This window comes from Schistocerca gregaria, chromosome 5 (genome assembly GCF_023897955.1).
Source record: "Schistocerca gregaria isolate iqSchGreg1 chromosome 5, iqSchGreg1.2, whole genome shotgun sequence".
Taxonomy (NCBI): Eukaryota; Metazoa; Arthropoda; class Insecta; order Orthoptera; family Acrididae; genus Schistocerca; species Schistocerca gregaria.
Genome location: NC_064924.1, coordinates 479497473 through 479509779, shown reverse-complemented (window position 1 = coordinate 479509779; position 12307 = coordinate 479497473). Strand labels below are relative to the sequence as shown.

General features: G+C 44.3%; 1 protein-coding gene across 2 annotated transcripts in view; it reads left to right on the top strand.

The window, feature by feature from the left end:
- Nucleotides 1–12307, top strand: part of LOC126272279 (uncharacterized) — a 424623-nt gene that overhangs the window by 78626 nt on the left and 333690 nt on the right. The window lies entirely within an intron of this gene.

Sequence of the window (12307 nt, the reverse complement as noted above, 5' to 3'; positions counted from 1 at the left end):
AACATGCTGTATGCTTGCTTGAGAGAAGTTGAGGTGAATCAGACCCGTGTCGAGTCTGGGTGCTGGATTAATGGTATACCAGTCAGCCAGAGTGTGAGTTTTAGGTGGTTTTTCACGCTGGGGTAGGTAAATGCTGGGCTGGTCCCTAACTGCTTCCTCAGAAAATATGATACACAAATAGTTTAAAATACTATCACACACCGAACAAAGTTTACAGAGAATGAGGTTTTCACTCTGCAGCGGAGTGTGTGCTGATATGAAATTTCCTGGCAGATTAAAACTGTGTGCCAGCCGGAGACTCGAACTCGGGACCTTTGCGTTTCACGGGCAAGTGCTCTACCGACTGAGCTATTCCCCCACCCCCTTTTTTTTATTTCTTCGTCGGTCTTATTTTTCTATATTGTTCGTTGTATTTGTTCAGGGTGGATGTCCCATGACACGCATTTAAGTTCATCAATGATCTATTCACTCAAATTTTTTTCTATTGCTGAGGGCTGCTAACCTTCCGACCGATTACGCTGAGCTACCGTGCCGGCTATCTATCCAAGCACGACTCACGACCCGTCCCCACAGCCTCAGTTCTGCCAGTACCTCGTCTCCTACTTTCCAGACTTCACAGATATTCTCCGAGTTCAAGTCGCGGTCCGGCACACAGTTTTAATCTGCCAGGAAGTTTCAAAGTTTACACAGTTCATGGACAGATGTCGCTCATGGTTTCCTTCCCTTGGGTTAACTGACGACTGGTGACCAAGAGATCTGGGCGCAAAGCGAAAAAGAAAATTATTTGTCCACTGCTGAAAACAGTGCACTACTTACGAAGCTAGGAAAGAGGAAGTGATGGATTTAGTTAAGACTCACATTATGAAGTTATTTTATGTAGTGTAGATTTTGTTAATACCCGCATTTGCAACGTACCAATTCTCTCTTCACTGTCAAGTGCCCTGTAAGCACCATTACTGAACCTGGTTACTGTTAAAGTAAATCAGCTATACATTTATATCGAATGTTCATTGTTTGCCATCCTCACATTGTTTGTGTCAGTGGTTGTAGTACAAGTTGGTGCACTCACTGCTCGCTCTGCTTTCACACTTTCACGCAACAGAAAAAGCGCCACAATATATGTTTCAATGATCATCCTTAGTTTGTTTGTGTTATTTTTTTGTGTTCTGTGAGAAAACTAAGTTAAAAATGTATATTTTTCACGAGCCGCAGGGTTCCGCGCACTGGAACACATTAAAAATAAAACAAAAGAAACAACTGGCTGCATCTAGCTAACAAATATGTAACACAATATCATTGTTCCACTATGGAAACGAGTCGTGAAGTAAAATTAAAACGGTAACTGACGCAGATAATTGTTTTATTTGAACGTTTATTTAATGTACGCCGAAAATACCTAGGAGTTGGTTCAAATGGCTATTAACACTACAGGATTTAACTTCTGAGGTCATCAGTCCCCTAGAACTTAGAACTATTTAAACCTAACTAACGTAAGGACATCACACACATCCATGCCCGAGGCAGGATTCGAACCTGCGCCGTAGCGGTCGCGCGGTTCCGGACTGTAGCGCCTAGAACCGCTCGGCCACTCCGGCGGCACCTAGGAGTAAGCATCTGGAGTGATCTCAAGCATATTCCAGGTTCTGATTGATCTGCAGCAATTATAAGGGAATGTACTTCACCACCCATGAAAGACGTGGTCTACTAAATACCTACAAGACTGTTCTTTTTTACGAATAGCTGCACGTTGGCCTGAGACCCTTCGTTTAATTGCGGTATATTTTAACTGGTACAGTAAAATACACAAAGAACAGCCAGCATAGCATTAGAATTATATATATATGGTGTCCCAGCTATCTTGTCCACCCAAAATATCTCTGGAACAATAATGGAAAACGACTTTCACCTGTATCATTGTAGGACTAGGGCCCATGAATGTACATATTTGTAAACATTCTAAAACGAAAGCATATGTGTTTTTTAACACAAATTTATGTTTTTTTTAAATGGACCTCCTATATTTTTTCTTCAGCAATCCATAGCATAACAAAGGACATACACAATGGCGTTGATTGCATCGCAATATTCCGATTACATCCCGAGATATTGAGACGCGAAGTTGACGCTTGAAACACCCATCATGCACTGCTAGCGCACGTCCTGAGGCTCAGGCGTGAACCCCATGCTGCCCGTAATCGCGATGTGATTGACAAGTAAGTGTCCCTCTTGATAAGTATGGAGGTGTGATTACACATGTCTACTGGTATATATCTCTACCCGCTTACAGTTATAATTATATACCTAAAACTAGAAGGAGATTGCCAACACACTCGACATGCGTATTATGCATACGTTCTATATTTTATCTGGGGAAACATTTTTTCCTAATTCCAGGACCCTGTTAAAGTGTTATAGTACACATCAAAATTCTGTATCGAAACAGAGAATAGCTAAATTGCATTTTAAGGATGACAGATTAAAACCGGCACAATACCCTTTTGTGGTCCACTGCAAAACATGATGGGTTGTCCGAACATGAAAATTATAGTTGTGCCTCTTGCTGTTAAGCATATATTTCGGCAGCAGCAGCATCAAGGCTTGAAAGAATCTACACCGGAACTGGAGTTGTTGTGCAAGGTTATTGTGGTGTCACCGCCAGACACCACACCTGCTAGGGGGTAGCCTTTAAATCGGCCGCGGTCCGTTAGTATAAGTCGGACCCGCGTGTCGCCACTATCAGTGATTGCAGACCGAGCACCGCCACACGGCAGGTCTAGTCTAGAGACACTCCCTAGCACTCGCCCCAGTTGTACAGCCGACTTTGCTAGCGATGGTTCACTGTCTACATACGCACTCATTTGCAGAGACGACAGTTTAGCACAGCCTTCGGCTGCGTCATTTGCTACGACCTAGCAAGGCGCCATATTCAGTTAATATGAGAACTATCTTCAAGAATGTATTCTGAACAGATAATATTGTGAATCATGTACCGTCAAGAGCGACGTTCATCATTAATGTATTAAAGTTAAGTATCAAACTAATTATGTCCTCTTTCTGAATTCTCATTCCTTATCATGTTCCAGACCTCACGTCAGTATAGTTCTTCCCTCCTCACGCTAGCCTGCTTGAACTAAAACGCGTGCATTTCGGCCTCCACTCGTTACACGGTGTTGGCTCTTCTGCTAACACAAAAGTTATAATATCATCCCTATCAGCCTCTCTGGCAACCTAACTATTATCATTAAAAACATAAAAGTTCCGAAAAAGGTTGGTACAGGATACTAGAAATTATATTTGCTCCAGTTAGCGTGGGAAGCATTAGGATTCGGTACTCGTTACTAGGCATGGGTCAACCAGAAATGTTTCTTTCATGATGTAGTTGGTTGGTGGGAAGACCATGTTACAACTATCATCTGGAGCGTATGTTAAAAAAAAAAAAAAAAAAAAAAAGTCCTCGAGCTAAACGACCGCAGGAGAATGAAAGTCTGCTGTCATCACCGTCAAACTCGTAAACAGTATGTGAAATCATATAACACTGCAGATCGGCCAAGAGATTTAAAGATAAAGTTTTAGAGCTGCAGCAAAAAGAATTAAAAGAGAAATCTATCACGTGGAAGGATTATGGGCACCTACCAGATGAGATATGGAGCATTTTAACACCTTACAAGAGAGCGAGTGTGATGCACGCAGAACTAATGTGTGAGAAGAGCACTCATCTTCAGGCCACAAGTGGTTCAGCGGGACCGTCCGACCGCCGTGTCATCCTCAGATGAGGATGTGGATAGGAGGGGCGTGTGGTCAGCACACTGCTCTCCCAGTCGTTATGATGGTTTTCTTTGACCGGAGCCGCTAGTATTCGGTGGAATAGTTCGTCAAGTGGTATTACGAGATTGAGTGCACCCCGAAAAATGGCAACAGCGCATGACGGCCCGGATGGTCACTCATCCAAGTGCCGGCCACGCCCGACAGCACTTAACTCCGGTGATCTGACAGGAACCGGTGTATCCACTACTGCAAGGCTGTTGCCGCTGACGTCAGAAGGAAACTGTTTTCAAACGACAGGAACTCCAAAGTAGACGGTGTCTACCGTTTTATGAACACTTTCTGACCAATCATCAGGATGAGTTCACGGAGGTAGCGAGGGACATTTCAACTCTGGAGAAATTGTACTACCTTCCCCACGAAAAATGCATTGCGGATTTCAGGCCTACGACGTTGTTTTGCACACACTCAAAAATCATAGCAACAGGATAAAAATATTCTCTTGCAGATATCAGTGGCCCAGAGCGAACACAACAGAAGCGTAATAGGCTTACTTTGTATGCAACCTTCCTCTCACGCCAGCATTAGGCACAATCATTAGCGCTGCTGAACATTTCGAGAAAGACCTCAGTACGTAAGGGGTGTGTTGCCCGAATTCGAAATAATACCCTGTATCGCACTTGCCCATCTAAAGAATTTAGATGAGAAATTGCTTAACTATGTTATGCTGGTCCATACACTAGGCAACTTTATGCCTATAAGTTGGTCACGTGATCATGATATCGCTTCCGGTTATGGCTCCTATATTTTAGAACATAACTACTTCTACATTTACATACATACTTCGCAAGCTGTCATGTGGCGCATGGTGGAGTATACTTTATTCTACTACTAGTTGTTCCCTGTCTTTTTCCGCTCTCAAATAGAGTGAGGGAAAAATTATTGTCTATATGGATTCATACTCGCCATAATTTCCATCTTGTCTTTGCGAACCTTATGCGAAATGTACGTTGGCGGCAGTGGAATCATTGTGCAGACTGCCGCAAATCCCGGCTCTCATATTTTCTCATTAAGTGTTTTGTGGAAAGAATGTCCTTTTCCCTGCAACGATTCTCATCGAGTTCACGAAGATGTTCCGTATTACTCACATGTTGATCTAAACTAACAGTAACATATCTAGCTCACAGTACTGATGAAATCGCATTAATTGACTGACGGTTTTATGGTGTATGTTAGGCGCTGCTTTCACCCATAGATCAGTGTCTTTACCGCCCTAATGGTACAAACACGTAACAGTATGTGTTGCAGTGTCCACTACGCTATCGACAATCACCCACTATAGAATGCCTAAGAAACCTACCCGGTAGGCGGCAACCACTGCCTTATGCGTTGTCCAAAACGGAGACATTTACTGTTGCAGAAACGTCCAGGAGAGTGTGTTGTGGTTATGCGCTGCTGAAAAAAAAAATTAGTACTACTTTGTAGAGGTTTCCAATTCATTCAAGATTTATTGTTGCAACAGTGCATATGGAGTACATGAAATGATTACATTAACACATCAATAGCCCAAGCAATTCTGAGCTACCAGGTATCGACCCATGCTGAAACATCCATATCAGTACCTGAGGTAGCCTTAACGAGAGGCAGTGTAGGTGTTGACTCTGGCATCCAGTCGATCGTACAAATGGCGAATATTGTCCTGGTGTACGAGGGCTATTCAGAAAGCAGGGAACGTTTCCGTTTGACGCCGCTAGGAGCGCGCAGAATGCGTATATTTTGGTATGTGCGTACTCGGCAGCTCAGTCGGCATCCATCCGTGACAGCGGGAACGTCTCTGCGCGCCTGCTTTTTCGCTATTAGAATTTGAAATGGGCGCTGCAATCGAAAATCCCGCCAGTTGTGCGGTGTTGTGATACGGTTTTTGTTGACAAGAAACCTAAAACCTATAGAAATTTATCGTGAACCGTGCGACGTGTACAGAAACAACGAAACGAGTGAATGTTCCGTCCGGAAATGGTGCATTCGGCTTAAAAATGGCCCAACCAACGTTCATGATGAAGAGGAGAATGGAGGCCCCGAGCATTGTGACTGACGATCTTGTCGGTAAAGTTGATAAACGATTCGTGAAAATCGTCGCTTCACGATAACGGAGCTTTCGCTATCTTTTCTACAAGTTTCACGGACTTCATTGTTTGAAACTGTCGCACAAAGGCTAGGCTACCACAAATTTTGTGCACGATGGGTTCCCAAAATGCTTACAGAGCACCATAAAGAACAGCCAGTGAGGGCAACGCTGACATTTCTGGAGGCCTACCACAAACATGGCGTTTCATTACTGGATCGAATCGTAACCGGTGACGAGACTTGGGTGAAACACGTCAATTGCGAGACAAAATTACAGTCCATGGGGTGGGGGCACACTTGGTCCCCCAAAAACCAAGAAAATGTTTGCAAAGCGTGTCAGCGAGGAAGCTGATGGCAAAGTGTTTTGACATAGGCAAGGTGTGCTTCTTATTGATTTTCTCGAACGTGGAGTAACCATAAATGTGGCTCGGTTCTGTCAAACTTAGCGCAGCCTTAGAAGAGCAGTTCAAAACAAACGACGGGGAAAGTTGCCGTCCAAAATTTTGTTTTTGCAAGACAATGCCTGATCTCACACAGCAAACTACACTAAGGAAGTCCTTAATTCATTCAAATGGGAAATTTTCCCTCATCCGCCCAACAGCACCGATCTTGCACTAAGCGACTTCCACTTGTTTCCCAAGATGAAAAACTGGCTTGCAACCTAGCACTTTGATGACGACGCGGAACTCCAGGCGGGCGTGACACACTGGCTGAAGTCTCAGGCGGCAGAATTTTACGACGAAGGTCTTTCAAATCTTGTCCACCGCTGTGATAAGTGCCTCAATGTGTTTGGTGACTATGTGGAAAAGTAGTACGTCGGTCGCTCTTTCAGATGTATACACTACTGGCCATTAAAATTGCTACTCCAAGAAGAAATGCAGATGACAAGTGGGTATTCATTGGACAAATATATTATACTAGAACTGACATGTGATTATATTTTCACGCAATTTGGGTGCCATAGATCCTGAGAAATCTGTACCCAGAACAACTACCTCTGGCATTAATAACGGCATTGGGTCAAACGGAGCTTGGATGGCGTGTACAGGTACAGCTGCCCATGCAACTTCAACACGGTACCACAGTTCATCAAGAGTAATGACTGGCGTATTGTGAAGAGCCATTTGCTCGGCCACCATTGACCAGACGTTTTCAATTGGTGAGAGATCTGGAGAATGTGCTGTCCAGGGCATCAGTCGTACATTTTCTGTATCCAGAAAGCGGGTAAAGGACCTGCAACATGCGGTCGTGCATTATCCTGCTGAAATGTAGGGTTTCGCAGGGATCAAATGACGGGTAGAGCCACGGATCGTAACACATCTGAAATGTAACGTCCACTGTTCAAAGTGGCGTCAATGCGAACAAGAGTTGACCGAGACGTGTAACCAATGGCACCCCATACCATCACGCCGGGTGATACGCCAGTATGGCGATGACAAATACACACTTCCAATGTGCGTTCACCGCGATGTCGCCTAACACGGATTCGACCATCATGATGCTGTAAACAGAACCTCGATCCAGCCGAAAAAAATGACGTTTTGCCATTCGTGCACCCAGGTTCGTCGTTGAGTACACCATCGCAGGCGCTCCTGTCTGTGATGCAGCGTCAAGGGTAACCGCAGCCATGGTCTCCGAGCTGGTAGTCCATGCTGCAGCTCTTGCAGAGCTCGTTGAGTTCCACGGGCAGTGTGTAGGCGAGCATTATCGGGTTGGAACAACACGGCACCTTCCCGTTACAAGACCATCAAAACAACGCCTCTAACAACATTGTGCACATACCAACCCTGGTTAGCCTCTCCTCCAGAAACACCAAAGGTGAACGAGAATTGTTGTTCATCACATCCCAGACCATAAGGCCTTAGGTGTTATACTGAGAAAAAATGTTTAGGTTATTATAAACTTAGGGTATGTAATTGGTGTATGGGGGGTGCTGTATTCTTCTTGTATTTTAATATCGCTGTTAATACATGCCGATAAAACGAATGGTCTCAGGCCGACGTACAACTACCATTAAAAAGATCGGTCTAATAGATGTTTAGTAGCCCAGTTCCTTTGAGGATGATGAAGAACGTTCTCTTAAGATTCCTGCAAATGAATCCAAACCTGGACTATGCTTTCGCTCACTCCAGCTGCTACCTCCTAGGTATTTTATGGTGGTTGTTTTTTCCAACGGTAGTGTGGAACATCAGAACTGGATATCTGCCATCATTTTTAGTAGGTTAACTTTCTTCTCCCTTTCATTACGGAGTACAGAGTGCATATGATGATGCTCTAGAGAGAAAATGGGGTGGTGGGGAGGATTGGGAACTTGATTCTGATTGGACTAGAGAGGGAAGGCAAAGGGTGATATAGTCTTAGATCATTATTTGGGCTAGTACCGCCCACACCTGACCGAGAGGTACTGGCTGTGACCCGTCTCGTGTCGTCGACCTGCTGCCTTTTTATCGCGGCTGGAGCCTGGTGGGGGGTCACACATGGGCAGGAGGTGACCACCGTAGCACAAGCCCCAGATTTCACTTTAGGCTTACTGACTGGTCACGAGTGGACACTAGGGACTGTTACACGTACGTTTTCTAATAAAGTGCAATTCCTTACATTTGCTGTCGGATGCTTCGGGTACTGGGCTAGTTATCACTTACTCAATGACTACGGCCAGGCCGATGCATGGAGAGCAGCGGCTCACACCCGCGATAACCGGTAGCTCCGTAGAGGTGGCAGCAGAGTGTTGGGCGATCAGGCAGCGGGCTCCTCCTCGCGTTTTTAGCTTTTTTTGCATCATCAGTCTGCTGACTGGTTTCTTGTGGACCGCCACAAATGTCTGTCGTGTGTCATCCTTTTCATTTCAGAATAGCACTTACAGCCTTCGTCCTCAGTTAGTTGCTAGATGTATCCTAATCTCTGTCTTCCTCTACTATTTTCACCCTCTACAGCTTCCTCTAGTACCATGGAAGTTATTCCCTGATGTCTTAACATATGTCCTACCATCCTGTCGCTTCTTCTTCCTCGCCCATTCTACAGAGATCCTCCTCATTACTTGCCTTATCATTCCATCTATTTTTCAATATTCTTTTCTAGCACCACATCTCAAATTATTCGATTCTCTTCGGTTCCGGCTCTCCCACAGCCAACGTTTCATTACCACACAATTCTGTGCACCGATCGTACATTCTCAGAAATTTCTTCCTCAAATTAAATCCTACATTTGATACCAGTAGACCCCTCTTGGCGAGGAATGCCCTTTTTATGTCCTCCTTCCTCCGTCAGTCATGGGTTATATTGTTGCCTAGCTAGCTGAATTCCCTTACTTCTTCTACTTCGTGATCCACCATTCCGGTGTTTCTCGCTGTTCTCATTTCTGCTACTTCTCATTACTTTCGACTTTCTTCGATTTACTCTCAGTCCGTATTCTGTACTCATTAGACTGTTCATTCTATTCAACGGATCACGTAATTCTTCTGCACTTTCACACAGTATAATAATGTCATCAGCGAATCTTTTCATTGATGTCCTTCCACCTTGAATTTTATTTCCTTTCTTTTATTTCCATCATTGCTTCTTCGATGTACAGCTTGAACAGCAGGGGCGAAAGACTACATCTCTGTCTTACACCCTTTTCAATCCGAGCACTTCGTCCTTGGTCGTCCACTTTTCCCTTTTGGCTCTTGTACATTTTGTGTATTACCCGTCTCTCGCTATGGTTTACCCCTGCTTTTCTCAGAATTTCGTACATCTTGCAACATTTTACATTGTCGAAGCCTTTTTCAAGGTCGACAAAGTCTATGAACGAGTCTTTATTTTTCTTCGGTCTTGCTTCCATTATCAACTGCAACGCCAGAACTGCCTCTCTGGTGCCTTTACCTTTCCTAAAGCTAAACTGATCTCATCTAGCCTATCCTCAGTTTTCTTTTCCAATCTTCTGTATATTATTCTTGTCAGCAGCTTGGGTGCATGAGCTGTTATGCTGATCGTGGGATAATTCTCGCACTTGTCAAGTCTTGTTATCTTCGGAATTTTGTGGATGATATTTTTCCGAAAGTCTGATGTTATATCTCCAGTTACATAAATTCTACACATAGCAGTTTAATTGCCAAATCCCCCAACTATTTTAGAAATTCTAGTGGAGTGTTATCTATCCCTTATGCGTTATTTGAGCGTAAGTCGTCCAAAGCTCTTTTAAATTCTGATTTTAGTACTGGATTCGCTATATCTTCTATATCGACTCCTGTTTCTTCTTCTATCGCGTCATTAGACAAGTTTTCCCCCTCATAGAGGCCTTCAGTGTACTCTTTCCACCTATCCGCTCTTTCCTTCGCATTTAACAGTGGATTTCCCATTATACTCTTAATGTTACCGCCCTAATTTCACTGAAGGTTGTTTCTACTTTCCTATAAGCAGAGTTAGTCCTTGCAACCATTTCTTTTTAGATTTCTTCACATGTTTCATGCAGCCATCTCGCCTTAGCTTCCTGCACTTCCTATTTATTTCATTCCTAAGCGTTTTGTATCTATGTATTCCTGAGTTACCCCGAGCATTTTAGTACTTCTTTCTTTCATCGATCAGTTGACGTATTTCTTTTGTTACACAAGGTTTCTTCGCAGTTGCCTTCTCTGCATCTACGTTTCGCTTTCCAACTTCGGTTATTCCCCTTTTTAGGGATGTCTATTCCTCTTCAACTGAACTGCCTACTGATCTATTCACTCTCACAGCATCTATAGCCTAAGATAACTCTAAGCATATTTCTTCATTCCCTAGTACATTCATATCCCACTGCTTTGCACTTTGATTCTTCCTGTCTACCCTCTTAAATTTCAGCCTACTCTTCAACATTCCAAAATTGTGGTCTGATACTATAGCTGCTCCATTGGTAAGCCTTACAATCCAATATGTGATTTCCGAATCTCTGCGTGACCGTGATGCAATCTGTATGGAACTGTCCAGAATCTCCAGGGCTTACGACCAAGCACATATTCTCTTCTACTCCCCCACATACAACTGCGTTCAAATCCCCTAAAACTATTAGATTTTCATCTCCCTTTACGTACTGAATTACCGGTTCAATATTCTCAATACTTTCTCTAACTCTTCATCTTCTGCTTAAAAAGTCGGCATGTATAACTGAACAATTATTTCCGGTGTAGGTTAGCTGTCGATTCTGATGAGAACGACCCTGTCACTGATCTGTTCACAGTAACTCACTCTCTGTCCTACGTTCCTATTCATAACAAATCCTCCCCCAATTATGCCATTCTCTGTTGCTGTTGATATTATCCTATAACCGTCTGACCAGATATCCTTGTCTTCTCTCCATTTTACTTGTCCTAAACGCATTGTATCTAGATAACGCCACTGTATTTTCCTTTTCAGATTTTGTAGCTTTCTTACCATGTTCAAACTACTGGAATTCCACGCCGCGACTCGTAGAATGTTATCTTTTCGATGGTTAATCCGTCTTTTTTTTTCATGGTGACCTCCCCCTTGGTAGTCTCCTCCCTGAGATCCAAATGGATTATTAGTCCGCAAGGCCATATATGCTGTGGATACACATTATGTGTCTTTAATGTAGTGGTTTCCATCGCCTTCTGCATTCTCAAGCCGTTGATAATTGTTGATTATTCCACCTTTTGGGGGCACTTTCCAACACCAAGGGCAAGAGAATAACCAGAACCTTTGTCCGCTCCTCTGCCCTCTTTGACGAGGCCATTGGCAGAACGAGGGTGACGTTTTATGCCGGAAGTCCCATTTCTGATGATTTTTAACTGTAGCGAGGTTCTAGATTCGAGCCCAGGACAGAGAACGTTTCGATTTATTATCAAGATTTGGAGGGCAATAAAAATACGTGCATCCGTAAACGTGAAAAACTGGAAGATCAGAGGCTTTGAGCACTATGGGACTTGACATCTGAGGTCATCAGTCCCCTAGGACTTAGAACTACTTAAACGTAACTAACCTAAGGACATCACACACATCCATGCCCGAGGCAGGATTCGAACCTGCGACCGTAGCAGTCGCGCGGTTCCGGACTGAGCGCCTAGAACCGCTACACCACCGCGGCCGGCGGGAAGCTCAGAGGTGTGATGCCATGGATAAGGAGGGGAGAAGGGGCAGGGATATAGTAAGAGTTCCAGGCTTCCTCGTGCTCGGCAGATGAAGCGTGGGGTCAGAGTGGACAAGGGTCAACATGCGAGGCCTGGTCACGGTCTCCCCGACACCATCCCTGGGCAGAAGCGTACGAGAGGAGGGTGGAAGCCGAGGAGGATGGGACAGTAGAGTCGAGGGAATACCAGGCTTGCCCTGGTGTAGAGCATAAAATAAAGGCATGCGTGTCCTGGCGCCTACCCTGCTGTAGTGTATGATGTGCAAATATAGTGCGGGGCGTCTTAGACGTCGGCTGGGGACGGAAGAGCGCCGACCGCTTGCG